The following is a 17,042-nucleotide window of genomic DNA, read 5'->3' on the forward strand; positions in this document are numbered from 1 at the left end:
GCACAGTGCCCCCCAGATACAGCGGGAGGCCGCACGCAGTCACACACACACGCAAACATATACAGACATATACCAAGACATATACAAACACGCATAAACACATTTGAAACACAAAAATACATATAAACAGACATCACACAATGATATCTGCACACACAGACACACTGTGACAGACACACAGTGACACACACACTGTGACACACACACACATACACGAACACACACGTCACTCGCCATTCCTCTGTTCGGCTCTCGTCGTCCAGCTCCTCTCCGGTGCAGCAGTGCAGGGCGCACTGCATGACGTCACGCTAGCAGACACGGCCGCGCACAGGGCCGTGTATACTAGCTGTGACATGGCCGGGTCAGCACACAAGCAAATTTACAGGTGCAGTGCTGGCCCAGCCGAAGAAGAAGCAGGGGCCCTGCGCAGCTGCTGGAGGAGCGGTTCAGGGGCCCCCCGCCTCTGCCTGCTGGGATATGTGTGCCGCACACATTATAATGAGGGCAATCTGGCCATGGCCCCCCCCAGAGCCTCGAGCCCCGGGCGGTAGCACAGAGTGCCCTCATTGTAATCCACCTATGCTTGATACAAACCCTTTAGCATTGTATGAGAGGAAGGTTAAGTTGTATAATGGACCGTTGTCCTAATATCTTTTGCAATATGTGTGTTTGAGCGTAGAACCCTACATTTTAATTCTGTATAGATCACTTTTCAGTAGTCTCCCGAGTATCATCAAAAAAAGGATTTTAATGACCAATAATGGACTCCATTTAGAATAGGTGATGGTCACAGCTCACCTCCTCTCTTCCTTGCACAGTGACCTCTGCACAGATCACAGATCTTGTTTAGAAAACTTTCTCAAAATTGTCAACAAGTCATCTCTAGTTTTTTTCCTATGACAATTTGGCTGTTGTAAAGCATATGCTCCTAAAGGAGTTGTCCGGGCTTCTGAAAAAGTCTGGAGTCACTCTATATTGCCTAATTGTGACATCCTGCATTTCAGATGCAGTCACAATTCCCTGGTATTCCCAGAGCGAGTGGGCAGTTATATGACCCCATGTATTTGTGTCACCCCAGGCCAGGATGCCACAAATAATAAAGGCTGTGTCTGAGAGCAGGAGGGAGGTTCCCTGATTAGGGAAAATTAGCATACAGCACCTCCTGTCCCAGGCCAGTAGGGGGAGCTGGCTGCCCCTATAAAAGCTGGAACTGGGGGCAGGGTCAGAGAGAACTGGACGACCTAGCTCAGGAGTGAGACTAGTCCCAGAGAAGGAGGGACAGTTCAGTTGTAGCTGAGGAGGTCGTGAGGCAGTGGAGAAGCCACGAGCCAGGGACGTACGGCGCGGAGAGCCTGTACTGGCAGATAGAGAACCATCTAACCGGACATTGGGGTCCGAGGTTGTGAAGACTCTAAGTCCCACAGCACATAACCAATCCGCGAGGGATTTCATGTCCTTTGGCCTAAAAAGCCCGGAGGCTCCGCCACAACAGAAGGGACCAGCAAGGCCAAGAGAGGCCAAAGCTAAAAGGAACCCAAGTTGCAAGCCATACGGGCGAGAATACACGGCACGCTCAGGAACGTGGGCTATTATACCACGAAGAGGGGAATAGTCTGAAAGAGCATAGAGAGCACGGTAGGCCTACACCCTCACCCTGACCAGAGGGGCATCCCGAGTGTTCTCAGACATCCAGGCCCCCTTCTAGCCGGTACTGTTGTTGGGTCATTACCATCTGTTACAATAAAGACCCTGAACTGTTTAAGCGGACTCTGCATACTGACTATCGCGGCCGGAACGATCACCCCCAACATCCCCCAACACTGCCCTGGGGCTACACTCCTCCCGTGGGGAGTTATACCATTCCTGTGCTGCTCACCAACACCAGCCCCAGCGGTCTGTCCTGCAACGGCGGTTATCCCTGACCGCAATCCACGGGTGGCGTAGTCGGACTTTCACATGTATATATATATATAAAGAGACTGACACCATTTTAGCTTGACACCCTGAGCACGGGACCGGGTTGCCACTACTACCCCCCATCAGCACCGCGCAACCTAGAGACCCGGTCTTGAGTACCCCACGGCCCAGGGGGTGAGTCAGTTTTTTGGCGTAGTCGGCAGGATTGTGACCAACCCGCCACAAACGGGTATTGCGTGCCTGAAAAGACTTTATACTTACCTGAGTGGAGTTTCCCGCCATTCGGGGCCGTTTCCCGCCAAAAGGCGCCATCTTCGGGACGCCGCGCGGGAAGAAGAGGGGCGTGGACACCAAAACCGCCCCACCGTACGTCCGGACGCTGCGCAAGGTCCTGGAAGGAGAGAGAGAGCGACGTTGACGTCACCAGAACGTGACGCAAGGTCCTCACCCAGAGCAGCGCTAGCGGAACCGCGGCCCACGGAAGAGGATCAACGGAAGGTAGGCCACGGTTAACTAGGGGGGAGGAAGATGTCGGAAGTGGAGGATCCCACTACCACCAGCGTGGCTGCAGCAGCGGTGATGCCGTTTTCCATGCCCTATATCCCCGGAGCGGCCTGGCTGCCCAAGTACTCAGGGGAATCCCATACATTAAGTGACTTTAAGGAAAGACTGCACAGTTTATTTAAAGTCTATCCCCTAACAGAAGAACAGAAAATCAGCATACTGACAGGGCAGTTAACTGGTGCGGCCCAGAGGGAGGTAAAATCATGGCCAGCTGAGGAGAAAAGGACTGTAAAGGACATTTTGACCCGGCTGCGGGGTACCTTTGACACCCGCACCTCAGCTGAAATTAAAATGCGGTTCTACGGATGTAAGCAGCGGACACAGGACAGCATCAGAGATTAGGCCCTACATTTACAGGAAGCCTTGAGAGCTATCAAACAAGCTGACCCTGGCAGCGTGCAGGATACAGATAAACTATTGACTGACCAGTTCATAGAAGGTCTGCTGTCCAGCGCCCACAGAACCCAGCTGCGCCTCATGGCCCTACAGAACCCCGATTTGACTTTCGCACAGTTTAAAGAGAGGGCCATTCGGGTGCTCTGAGAACCCACACCAGGTGGCGCTGTAGCTTCCCGGCGTCCTGCCATTACGTACCACCAGGAGGTGACGCCCTACGCTGCAGACCTTGTGGGGGCTGATGCGCAGGCCCTAAACCCATCCCCGCCTGCAAACCTGCACCATCAGGTCCAAGAACTAACAAAGAGTGTTGCTGCATTGACCAGGACCGTACAGTCGTTACAGATGGACCCGTCAGGACTAATCAAGCTGGCTTCCAGTCCGGAGGATGTCAACGGAGGAGGATCCCGTCGTGCAGAGGGAGGCCCACAGACCGCTACGCTGAGGATGGACAGCCGATTTGCCGCCGTTGCAGCCAGCCGGGACACATAGGCAAGTACTGTACTTTAAACGGGTCCGACCTGGGGCAGAGGGCCAACCCCCAGGCATAAGGTCACCAGGCCCGTCTAATTGGCGCGATAAGTACGTGGTGGGGCGCCCGGTTTTACCCGTAGTGCTGGACGGTATCCCCCTGAGTGCACTGCTGGACACCGGGTCCCAAGTGACTACCATCCCCTATGTACTTTTCAAGCAGTACTAGAGTGACACTGATATAACCCGTTATCCAGACGATGACTTGAGCATCATCGCCAGCAATGGCCAACCCGTGCCGCAGGTGGGGTTCAGAGAGATGACCATTAAGATTGGTAAAGTTGAACTGCCGGCACAGGGAGTGATTATTGTGGACATTGACCGTCGAGAAAGTCTCCCTAAAATAACCTTGGGTACTAACGTGATTGAAAATTGTCTTTCAGAGATAATTGTAATTTTGCAGCAGGTGGCGATGAATGCTAGTTCCAGCCAACAGAGAGTCCTCCAGAAAGAGATAAGAGCTCTGATGAGACGGCAACAGGTAGAACTGTCTGGTGGTGAGATCGGTAACGTGAGGATGAGTGACCCGTTCCCCATTTCCATGCCTCCCAAAAGTGAAATGATGATCTGGTGTCGGACTACAATCGGGTTAAGAGGAAGAGACTACCAAGCCATGGTAGAACCTGTGTACTCAGACAGCAGGCCCACCATTTTAACAGCCCGGGGGGTGGTTGATGTCCGCCATGGGAGGGTGCCTGTCCGCATCTTAAACATTGGGAAAGGGAAGTACACTTGCCCCGGTACGCTACACTAGCCAAATTGTTTGCTGTCGAACACAATGCTCTCAGGGTCGTGGAACCCTTGCCTCCATCTCCCCCGGTGGAGGATAATCGCTCCCAGAAACACAAGGAGGACTGGTGCCAGAAACTCCATGTGGGTGCTGACTCCACTCCCCTGCACCAAAAACAAGGAGTCTACCAGGTGGTTCAGGAGTACAAGAGAATCTTTAGTAAGGACCCGCTGGACTTCGGCAGAGTGAAAGGGGTAGAACACCAATAAAAGAAAGATACAGACCTGTACCCCCCGCACACTATCAGAATGCAAAGGGCATGCTGAGAGAAATGAAAGAAGCCGGGGTCATTAGAGACAGTTGTAGCCCCTGGGCAGCCCCCTTGGTTCTGGTAAAAAAGAAAGACGGTACTATGAGAATGTGCGTGGACTATAGACAAGTCAATCGTATCACCCATAAAGATGCATACCCGTTGCCTAGAATAGAGGAGTCTTTGGCCGCACTAAAATCAGCTAATTTCTTCTCTACTTTGGACCTTACTAGCGGGTACTGGCAGGTTCCTGTGGCAGAGGCTGACAAGGAGAAGACCGCCTTCACCACCCCGATGGGATTAAGTGAATTCAACTGTATGCCCTTCGGGCTCTGCAACGCACCCGGGACCTTCCAGAGACTGATGGAATGCTGTCTAGGGCACCGAAACTTTGAGACGGTCCTACTTTACCTGGACGACGTGATAGTATATTCAAAGACCTACGAGGACCATCTGAAACACCTGGCAGAGGTGTTCGAAGCCCTGGCAGGCTTTGGCCTGAAGGTGAAGCCCTCAAAGTGTCACCTGTTGAAACCGAAGGTACAGTACCTAGGACACGTGGTGAGTACAGATGGAGTAGCCCCCGACCCCGACAAGGTTACAGTAATCAAGAGCTGGCCAAGCCCCTCTAACATCAAAGAAGTGAGGCAATTCCTCGGGTTGGTAGCATACTACCGGAGGTTCATCCCCGGATTCACTAAGATGGCAGCTCCAATGCAGGACCTCCTGATAGGTCAGTCTAAATCCAGAAGTCACAAGCCACCCTTCAAGTGGGATAAGTTGGAAGAGGATTCCTTCCGTCAGCTGAAGATGGCACTCACGGGGGATGCAATTCTGGCCTACCCTGATTATGGCCAGCCTTTTATCCTCCACACCGATGCCAGTAATGTGGGGCTAGGAGCCGTACTGTCCCAAAATCAACAGGGCAGGGAACGAGTGATAGCGTATGCCAGCCAGAAGCTGAGGCCCACTGAAAGAAACCCGGAGAATTACAGCTCCTTCAAGCTAGAATTCTTGGCAGTGGTGTGGGCCGTCACAGAACGGTTTAAACATTACCTGGCCTCCGCAAAGTTCACTGTGTACACGGACAACAACCCGTTGACACACCTGGACAATGCAAGACTAGGTGCCCTAGAACAGCGGTGTATGGCCCGGCTATCAAATTATGACTTCACAATCAAATACCGGGCGGGCAGAACCAATGCCAATGCAGACGCCCTATCAAGAATGCCCCACCTACCCGAAGAAAAAGAAGACTCAGAAGAGATGGAGGAAGTACAGCTCCCTGCGTTCCACCGGTGTGGGGCCACTCAGTATTCTCACCGGGTAAGAGACAAAGACCTAACCACAGTCATGTTCAACCCCTTACCCCACCACGGCTGGGCTGAAATGCAAGATAGTGACCCTGCAATTCGCCTGGTGAAAGACATGTTAACCCAGGCAGACGCTAGCCCTGGCCTGGACGCTCCAGAGGAAGCCAAGCAGTTATGGAAGGAGAAAAGCAGGCTATTCCTCTACGAAGGTAAGCTGTGCAGAAGACTTGTCAACCACTGGACGCACGAGCTGACCTGGCAAGTAGTGGTCCCAAGACGAGATGCAGCAATGGTCCTGGAGGCCTACCATGACAGAGCGGGACACTTCGGTTGGAAGAAACTAGAGTTCCTACTGAGAGAACGATTCTTCTGGATAGGTATGAGAGGGGCCATAGAGAAGTGGTGCAGGGACTGCGGCCCATGTAAGCTCAGAAGGAAGGACCGTACCAGCCAGAAGACACCCTTGAGGCCCATCGTCACCAGGCAGCCTCTTGAGCTGGTAGCTCTGGACCATGTGAAATTGGCTCCAAGCCGGTCGGGCTACGTCTATGCCCTGACAATAGTGGATCACTATTCCCGGTTCCTGGTGGTGGTTCCTGTTAAAGACTTGACAGCCCAAACAGCGGCCAGAGCCTTCCAGCAGCACTTCTGCCGCCCACACGGGTATCCGGAACAGGTACTAACAGACCAAGGTCCAGCGTTCGAGGCTGAAGTCTTCCAGGAGTTCTGCAACCTCTACGGCTGTAAGAAGATTCGGACAACGCCTTACCACCCGCAAACCAACGGGCTGTGTGAGAAAATGAATAATATCGTCATTGATCTCCTCAACACGTTGCCCCTGGAAGAACGCAGCCTGTGGCCGGAGAAGCTGCCAGACCTGATAGACTTATACAACCATATCCCGGTGAATGCTACAAATTGCACCCCGGCTTACCTGATGCGAGCAAGACCAGGTAAGCTGCCGGTAGACCTGGAGATGGGAGTCCTGACACCCGAGGACACCTCCCCAGACGCGGACTGGGATACGGAACAGCGGCTACAGTACAAGAAGGTACAGGAGAGTGTGGAGAGGAGTCTGGCTCAAGCGAGAGAAAAACAAGAGAGGCTATTCAACCAACACGCCCCTGCTGGTCCCCTGGAACCTGGCGAGCAGGTCCTGAAGCGGAAGAGAAGGCTTCAGAAGCTAGATGACCAGTGGGACAGAGACCCGTACACAGTACTGCCGTCCAACCACGACAACTCGAAGGTATGCGTAATTACCAAGGATGGAGGAGAAACCACTAGCACCGTCTCCAGAGACCACCTAAAAAGGTGCCCCGAGCAACTACAGAGTGCAGGAGAAGATCAAGATGACCTTGAACCCGCAGAGGACAAGGAAGAAATGATCAGCACAGTTCTTGGAGAGTTTCCCCTGTCCTGGACTCGGATAAACGACGCAATAGTGGTACCCGTCCTACACTTCCTTCAACCAACCCAGCAGGAACCTACAGGAGAGCAGGAAGAATCAGAAGAACAAGCAGCCCCGGAGGTAGAAGAACCCATGCCAGAAGCCCAGGAGAGTCAACCCTCTGCTGACAGTGAGCCTGCCATGCCTGCGGTAAGCCAAAGGACCCGCAGACAGCTGCCTGCACTGCCTGTAAACCCAGCTAGTAGCTGTACCCTAAATGCTAGTGGGGAAAGCCAGGTTAGACCACCACCAGACAGTGGGTTACGCAGGTCAACCCGGAGCACTAGGGGGCAGATACCCGCTCGCTGGAAAATATAGGGTGTGTAGAGAACTGTAAATAACCCTTATAAATAGTTGTTAAATGTTTAAACAGTTAATTGCATGACCAGTGATTATGTCTTTTCAGTTTCTTTCAGTTGACTATATGGACTAACAGGTTATGAACTTTGAGTAACCGGGACTTTCTTGCAAAAGATGTTCGGAGCTTAACCAAAGGAATGAATAAAGACTGTCAAGGACTCGGGGCAAGGACAGACCCCCACCTGGTTAAGGCTCCCCTTGTGTTGGTGATATGGACACCTGGTCACAGACCACACTGTGACCCTAAGAACTCAATATGTGATGTTGTTTGCTATTTCCTTCCGTGTAATGTTTTCATGGTCATGCATAAATACCCTGTTTGTTTTTGGCCAAAAAGGCTTAGTCCTGGAGTACTAAACTTTTACTAGGGGGGAATGTGTCACCCCAGGCCTGGATGCCACAAATAATAAAGGCTGTGTCTGAGAGCAGGAGGGAGGTTCCCGGGTTAGGGACAATTAGCATACAGCACCTCCTGTCCCAGGCCAGTAAGGGGAGCTGGCTGCCCCTATAAAAGCTGGAACTGGGGGCAGGGTTAGAGAGAACTGGACGACCTAGCTCAGGAGTGAGACTAGTCCCAGAGAAGGAGGGACAGTTCAGCTGTAGCTGAGAAGGTCGTGAGGCAGTGGAGAAGCCACGAGCCAGGGAGGTACGGCGTGGAGAGCCTGTCCTGGCAGATAGAGAACCATCTAACCGGACATTGGGGTCCGAGGTTGTGAAGACTCTAAGTCCCACAGCACAGAACCAATCCGCGAGGGATTTCATGTCCTTTGGCCTAAAAAGCCCGGAGGCTCCGCCACAACAGAAGGGACCAGCAAGGCCAAGAGAGGCCAAAGGTAAAAGGAACCCAAGTTGCAAGCCATACGGGCGAGAATACACGGCACGCTCAGGAACGTGGGCTATTATACCACGAAGAGGGGAATAGTCAGAAAGAGCATAGAGAGCACGGTAGGCCTACACCCTCACCCTGACCAAAGGGGCATCCCGAGTGTTCTCAGACATCCAGGCCCCCTTCTAGCCGGTACTGTTGTTGGGTCATTTAAGCGGACTCTGCATACTGACTATCGCGGCCGGAACGGCGGACTATCGCGGACTATCGCACCCCCAACATCCCCCTACACTGCCCTGGGGCTACACTCCTCCCGTGGGGAGTTATACCATTCCTGTGCTGCTCACCAACACCAGTCTCAGTGGTCTGTCCTGCAGCGGCGGTTATCACTGACCGCAATCCACAGGTGGCGTAGTCGGACTTTCACATGTGTATATATATATATATATATATATATATATATATATATATATAAAGAGACTGCCACCATTTTAGCTTGACACCCTGAGCACGGGACCGGGTTGCCACTACTACCCCCATCAGCACCGCGCAACCTAGAGACCCAGTCTTGAGTACCCCACGGCCCAGGGGGTGAGTCATATGTGATTTGCATACTTATAGTCACAAACCGACTAGTCTCATCCAACTTCTCTTAATTCTCTTCTATTGAGAGAACGAGTCTAGTCGGCACGTGACCGCAAGTATTTAACTCTAGTTAATGATCTCACATGTCAGCTTGCTCGACCAGGAATACCGGGAAATTGTAAAGCGTGCGCGCCACGTGATGTCACGATTTGGCAGTTTGCAGTCACATAGAGTGACTGCAGACTTTTCTTCTTAGACAGGAAAACCCCTCCAACAGTGCAGAGCAGCAGCTCAGACTAAATGGCTGCCCAATAAGCAGGTGCAGAAAACAGAAAATATTAATCTAAAATTAGAAAATAAAAACTAATTAAAAAAAATTAGCTATCAGTATCTAGTAGTGTTGAGCGAGCATGCTTGACACTGCTCGGTACTCGCCTGAGCATCACGCTACTCTGGATGTTCGGCGAGCACCGAGCATTTCCGGGTTACTCGGGCGGGAGCTCGGATCTCCGTCCTGCATGTTTGGCGCTCTTTACAGAGCCAATGAACATGCAGGGATTGCCAGCCAGTCACTGTAATGCCGCAGCCATGTTGTTTGTGGGCATTACAGTGATTGGCTGGCCGCACAGCGTCACCTCGAGTATTTAAAACCGGGCGCCGCCATCTTGGGCACAGACGCTCCGGATCAGACAGTGTAGGGACAACGCTGCTGAGCTAGGGAGAGATTTTTCCTGCGAAATAGTTAGTGTAGGGTCTGTAAAGGCTGCCAGAACAAACAAGCAGTCCTTCTCAGGACTAATATCCATCCCAGATACCAGGCAGGCAGGCTGTATAGGAGACGCAGTGGTTATACCAGCAAACGCTGCATTACAGTCCTGTGTGCTCCTGTTTCTGAAATTGCTGGACTTAGCTGCAGGTCTCGGGGGCCAGTAAAAATCCATTTTTTTCATCTAAATCCTCTTTTTTTTTCCCTCCTACACACTGTACAAATACCCATCTTATTAACCTATTGGTGTCCCCCCCCTCCCCCCCCAAAAAAAAAGTGTGTCTCTGATTTTTCAGACACAAATATATCTGTTGAAAAGAGTCTGGTATATCCACCAGTAAATTAAAACTGTGGTTTTGCTGTTCCACGGTAAAAAATCTCAATTATCCTGCTTTTCGCATTTTTTGCCTTAAAAAAAAACAGTAGTGTCTCCTGAGTGTTCTGACACAAAAATATATCTGTTGAAAATAGTCTGGTGTACGCCTGACAAATCCCAGTGTGGTTTTGCAGTTCTACGGGTAAAATCTCTGTAGTATCCAGTTTTGGGCCTTTGGTATCTAAAAAAACCCAGTTTGAGTGTGTCGCTCACTGTTCAGCCGCAAATCTATATATTTTAAAAAGTGTGGTATACACTAGTAAATTAAAACTGTGGTTTTGCAGTTCCATGGTAAAAAATCTCTCTTATCCTGTTTTTCGCTTTTTTTTGCCTTAAAAAAACCCAGTAGTGTCTCCTGAGTGTTCTGACACAAAAATATATCTGTTGAAAATAGTCTGGTGTACACCTGACAAATCCCAGTGTGGTTTTGCAGTTCCACGTGTAAAATCTCTGTAGTATCCAGTTTTGGGCCTTTGGTATCTAAAAAAAAACAGTTTGAGTGTGTCGCTCAGTGTTCAGCCGCAAATCTATATATTTTAAAAAGTGTGGTATACACCAGTAAATTAAAACTGTGGTTTTGCTGTTCCACGGTAAAAAATCTCTCTTATCCTGTTTTTTGCTTTTTTTGCCTTAAAAAAACCCAGTAGTGTCTCCTGAGTGTTCTGACACAAAAATATATCTGTTGAAAATAGTCTGGTGTACACCTGACAAATCCCAGTGTGGTTTTGCAGTTCTATGGGTAAAATCTCTGTAGTATCCAGTTTTGGGCCTTTGGTATCTAAAAAAAAACAGTTTGAGTGTGTCGCTCACTGTTCAGCCGCAAATCTATATATTTTAAAAAGTGTGGTATACACCAGTAAATTAAAACTGTGGTTTTGCTGTTCCATGGTAAAAAATCTCTATTATCCTGCTTTTCGCATTTTTTTCAGTAAAAAAACCCAGTAGTGTCTCCTGAGTGTTCTGACACAAAAATATATCTGTTGAAAATAGTCTGTTGTACGCCTGACAAATCCCAGTGTGGTTTTGCAGTTCTACGGGTAAAATCTCTGTAGTATCCAGTTTGGGCCTTTGGTATCTAAAAAAAAAACAGTTTGAGTGTATCGCTCACTGTTCAGCCGCAAATCTATATATTTTAAAAAGTGTGGTATACACAAGTGGATTAAAACTGTGGTTTTGCTGTTCCACGGTAAAAAATCTCTCTTATCCTGTTTTTCGCTTTTTTTTGCCTTAAAAAAACCCAGTAGTGTCTCCTGAGAGTTCTGACACAACAATATATCTGTTGAAAATAGTCTGGTGTACACCTGAGAAATCCCAGTGTGGTTTTGCAGTTCTACGGGTAAAATCTCTGTAGTATCCAGTTTTGGGCCTTTGGTATCTAAAAAAAACCCAGTTTGAGTGTGTCGCTCACTGTTCAGCCGCATATCTATATATTTTAAAAAGTGTGGTATACACCAGTAAATTAAAACTGTGGTTTTGCTGTTCCACGGTAAAAAAACTCTCTCATCCTGCTTTTCGCATGTTTTGCAGTAAAAAAAAACAGTAGTGTCTCCTGAGTGTTCTGACACAAAAATATATCTGTTGAAAATACTCTGGTGTACGCCTGACAAATCCCAGTGTGGTTTTGCAGTTCTACGTGTAAAATCTCTGAAGTATCCAGTTTTGGGCCTTTGGTATCTAAAAAAAAAATCAGTTTGAGTGTGTCGCTCAGTGTTCAGCCGCAAATCTATATATTTTAAAAAGTGTGGTATACACCAGTAAACAATAACTGTGGTTTTGCCATTCCACGGTAAAAAATCTCTATTATTCAGGTTTTGTTATTTTTTCCATAAGGAAAAACAGTAATAGTTTCTCCCTGATTGTTCTGATTGTTTAAAAGAGTCGGGTGTACGCCAGAGAAATAGAACTGTGGTTTTCCTCTTCCACGGTTCTAATCTACTTTTTATTACCCTTTTTCCATTGATAGTGCGAGTGTAAGCTATTTTACTTCCTTTACAATGGGCAAGGCGCGTGGCAAGGGACGTGGAACTGGACGTTCTGGTGATGGTGCGTGCAGAGGACGGGGCCGTGGCCAAGGTCAAAATATGCCACAACCAACAGCCACATCTTCTCGCTCCCACTTCTTGATCGAATTACTAGGGAAGCACAGAACAACACCAGTATTGCGAAAAGGATAGCAGATAATACTTCCAGTTACCTGGGCACCACCACCTCCGGTCTGTCTTCCACACGGTCAACTCTTAGTAGCCGTGAGTCTCGACCGCATACTCCTCCTCACCCTGATGCTCCTTCCTCCCACCATGCCGAGTGTCGTCAGACAGCAATTGATCCCACACTTGGACACTCTGAAGAGCGGTTCACTGGTCCATTTCCATATTTGTGCCCCTCGCCTGCTATGCTTGAAGTGGTGGAAGAGGAGATCCCATGTAGCGATGCCCAAATATTTGAACAGCCACGGCCACAGGAAGTCGACGCTGGCAATTTGTCACAAGAGGTGAACGATGACGAGACACAATTGCCAGGAAGTGAGGAGGAGCATCGTGGTGCGCAAGTGGAAGAGGAGGAGGTGGTGGATGATCTAGTAACTGACCCAACATGGCAGGAGGACATGCAGAGTGAGGCCAGCAGCACACAGGGGGAGGGAGGCAGAGTACCCCAACAGGCAGGAAGAAGCAGTGTGGTGGCCGCAGACAGAAGGCGGGCAACCGTTCCCCGTAACACCAACATGAGGGACGTTGCCAGTACAAGTGGTAGGTCTTCCAGAGTATGGAATTTTTTTAAAGACTCAGCTGATAACCCCAAAAAGGCCATTTGTACCACCTGCCATGCCAGCATCAGCAGGGGAGACAAAACTACCAGTCTGACCACCACCAGCATGATCAGGCACATGGCAGCAAAGCACCCGACTTTGTGGGGCGAAACCCAGGGTCCACGACCAGTGTCAGCGGGTGTCACCACTGCTTCTTCCGCTGTTGTGCGTGCAATAGAACCCCCTGTTGTGTGTGCAAGGCAATCCCCTGTCCATACTGCAGGTAAAGATGCCCCCTCCTCTCAGTCTTCACTTGTTATGGCAGTTTCTCAAGAAACAGCATCAACGTCCACGTCCACGTCCCACCGCAGCGTTCAATTGTCCATATCCCAGACCATTGAACGAAAGCGGAAATTTGCAGCTAACGCCCCACAGGCCACAGTCCTAAATTCGCACATTTCACGACTGCTTGCGTTGGAAATGCTGCCTTTTAGGCTGGTGGAGACGGAATCCTTCCACAACCTTATGGCGGTGGCCGTCCCTCGGTACTCGGTCCCCAGCCGACACTATTTTGCCCGGTGTGCCATCCACGCACTCTACAAGCACGTGTCCCAAAACATCTGCCGTGCCCTCAACAACGCAGTTACTGGGAGAGTCCACCTGACAACGGACACGTGGACAAGTGCTTGTGGCCAGGGACGGTACATCTCTCTGACGGCACACTGGGTAAACCTAGTGGAAGCCGGGACCCAGTCGGACCTTCGGACGGAACACATCCTCCCCACACCGAGGATTGCGAGCCCTATGTCAGTCAGAGTTGCCCCCACAGTGTACAGCTCCTGCGCTTCATCCTCCTCCTCCTCATGTTCAGCCTCCATCTCGGATATCACCACATCAGTTACAAGCTGGAAGCACTGCAGTACTGCCTCCGCCAAGCGGCAACAGGCTGTGCTGAAACTCATAAGCTTAGGTGAGAAACCTCACACTGCTTGTGAGTTGTGGACAGCTGTGAAAGAGCAGGCAGATCTGTGGCTGAGACCGCTGAACCTACATCCAGGCATGGTCGTGTGTGACAATGGCCGTAACCTGGTGGCGGCTCTGAGGCGAGGCGAGATCACACACGTACCATGCCTGGCTTATGTGCTTAACCTCGTGGTTCAGCAGTTTCTTAAATCATACCCCGAGTTGCCAGGTCTGCTTGTGAAAGTACGCCGCCTGTCAGCTCATTTTCGCAAGTCGGCTACAGCTTCTGCCGCCCTTGCTGTGTTGCAGCAGCTTTTGAAGCTTCCGGCACACCGACTGGTGTGTGATGTCCCCACACGTTGGAACTCTACCCTCCACATGTTGCAAAGGATTTGTGAGCAGAAGAGAGCAGTTGTGGAGTACCAGCTGCAACAAGGCCATTGATATTCAGGTCAGACTCCACACATAAGACCTCATGAGTGGACCTGGATGTCTGACATATGTACCATCCTGACAAACTTTGAGGAGGCCACCAAGATGGTGAGTGGCGATGACGCCATCATTAGTGTCAGCATCCCACTTGTCTGTCTTTTGCAACGCTCTCTGCAGAGAATTAAAGAGGAGGCATTGCAGCCAGAGTATGATGAGATGGATCAAGAAGCCGTAGTGGGCGATTACACACAGCCCAGCCTCATCTCATCCCAACGTGCATTGGGGGACAGTGAGGGAGAGGAGGAGGAGGAGGAGGAAGAACAGGAGCTGTTATCATGCGCTGTAGACGGTAGTACCTGTACAAGTGTCATACCGTTGGTTCAGCGTGGGTGGCCTGAGGACAGAGGGAGGAGGAGGAGGAGAGCATGGTCAGTCGTCATCTTGGTGAGGACACGGAAATCTTGCCCGTTACCAGTCTGGCACGCATGGCTGACTTTATGTTAAGCTGCCTTAACCGTGACCCTCGCGTTGTCAAAATGTTGGGTGACAGTCATTACTGGTTGGTGACACTTGTAGACCCCCGCTACAAGGAGAACTTTCACTCTCTTATTCCTGAGGTGGAGAGGTCTACAAAAATGGGCCAGTACCAGAAGGCCCTTGCTGCAGAACTGTTAAAAAAATTCCCATCTGAACACGCTAGCGGCAGAGGTCGCAGTTCGTTGACCAACCAAAGCGTACAAGCGAGAGAGAGGCAACTCCAATCCAGCAGAGGCACGGGAACACTGTCAACGTTCTGGGACAGTTTTCTCAGACCCTCCCTTCGGACAGACCCTGAGGCGCAGGGTACTCTCACAAGGAGTGGAAAGTTTCAAAACATGGTGAGGGAGTACCTTGCCGACCGTACCAGCATCCTCCGTGATTCCTCTGTGCCTTTTAATTATTGGGTATCCAAGCTGGACACTTGGAATGAACTCGCTCTGTACGCCTTGGAGGTCCTGGCCTGCCCTGCCGCTAGCGTGTTATCGGAGCGTGTTTTTAGTGCCGCTGGGGGAATTATAACTGATAAGAACACTCGCCTGTCAACTGACAATGCTGACAAGCTGACCCTTATCAAAATGAACAAGGGCTGGATTGGGCCAGACTTCTCATCACCACCAAATGACAGCAGAGTAACATAAAGTCAAATCCACTGTGTTATTTCGGGAGGTGTATTCACATGCACCGCTTTACACCCACACATGGGTATACGCTTCCTCATTTCGGCTGTTTTATGTTTTTCTCCTTATCCTCAGCATCCACCACCACTATACCACCAGGGTGACCGTGGTCCGTGTTGCCATTATTGAAAGTTCCTCCGTCCTTATTTTTGTCAGCTTTTGCTTGGAAGGCATAAGCAAAGACTGTGGGAGACCCACTCCCCAATAATGGGAATAATATCTTTAAGATGCTGTACTGTATGGCTCTTGTAAGGGGCATTAAAAGCATCTTGTTATACCACTCTGACCTCCACGTCTCTTGTAAGGGGCATTAAAAGCATCTTGTTATACCACTCTGACCTCCACGTCTCTTGTAAGGGGCATTAAAAGCGTCTTGTTATACCACTCTGACCTCCACGTCTTTTCTGAGGGGCATTAAAAGCGTCTTGTTATACCACTCTGACCTCCACGTCTCTTGTAAGGGGCATTAAAAGCGTCTTATTATACCACTTTGACCTCCACGTCTCTTCTGAGGGGCATTAAAACCGTCTTGTTATACCACTCTAACCTCCACGTCTCTTCTGAGGGGCATTAAAAGCGTCTTGTTATACCACTCTGACCTCCACGTCTCTTGTAAGGGGCATTAAAAGCGTCTTGTTATACCACTCTGACCTCCACGTCTCTTCTGAGGGGCATTAAAAGCATCTTGTTATACCACTCTGACCTCCACGTCTCTTGTAAGGGGCATTAAAAGCATCTTGTTATACCACTCTGACCTCCACGTCTCTTGTAAGGGGCATTAAAAGCATCTTGTTATACCACTCTGACCTCCACGTCTCTTCTAAAGGGCATTAAAAGCATCTTGTTATTCCACTCTGACCTCCACGTCTCTTGTAAGGGGCATTAAAAGCGTCTTGTTATACCACTCTGACCTCCACGTCTCTTCTGAGGGGCATTAAAAGCGTCTTGTTATACCACTCTGCCCTCCACGTCTCTTGTAAGGGGCATTAAAAGCATCTTGTTATACCACTCTGACCTCCACGTCTCTTGTAAGGGGCATTAAGGGGCATTAAAGCGTCTTGTTATACCACTCTGACCTCCACGTCTCTTGTAAGGGGCATTAAAAACGTCTTGTTATACCACTCTGACCTCCACGTCTCTTGTAAGGGGCATTAAGGGGCATTAAAGCGTCTTGTTATACCACTCTGACCTCCACGTCTCTTGTAAAGGGCATTAAAAGCGTCTTGTTATACCACTCTGACCTCCACGTCTCTTGTAAGGGGCATTAAAAGCATCTTGTTATACCACTGTGACCTCCACATCTCTTGTAAGGGGCATTAAAAGCGTCTTGTTATACCACTCTGACCTCCACGTCTCTTCTGAGGGGCATTAAAAGCGTCTTGTTATACCACTCTGCCCTCCACGTCTCTTGTAAGGGGCATTAAAAGCGTCTTGTTATACCACTTTGACCTCCACGTCTCTTGTAAGGGGCATTAAGGGGCATTAAAGCGTCTTGTTATACCACTCTGACCTCCACGTCTCTTGTAAGGGGCATTAAAAGCGTCTTGTTATACCACTCTGACC

At 49.9% G+C, this 17,042-nt stretch overlaps 1 protein-coding gene across 1 annotated transcript in view; it reads right to left on the reverse strand.

The window, feature by feature from the left end:
* LOC141171480 (transmembrane protease serine 11B-like protein) overlaps positions 1–17,042 on the reverse strand; it is a 71,446-nt gene that overhangs the window by 39,608 nt on the left and 14,796 nt on the right. The gene's annotated exons all lie outside the window — the stretch shown is intronic.

Source organism: Phyllobates terribilis, unplaced genomic scaffold (assembly GCF_046119375.1).
Source record: "Phyllobates terribilis strain yellow unplaced genomic scaffold, ASM4611937v1 Scaffold_1__5_contigs__length_1240528914, whole genome shotgun sequence".
In the NCBI taxonomy this organism is placed as follows: Eukaryota; Metazoa; Chordata; class Amphibia; order Anura; family Dendrobatidae; genus Phyllobates; species Phyllobates terribilis.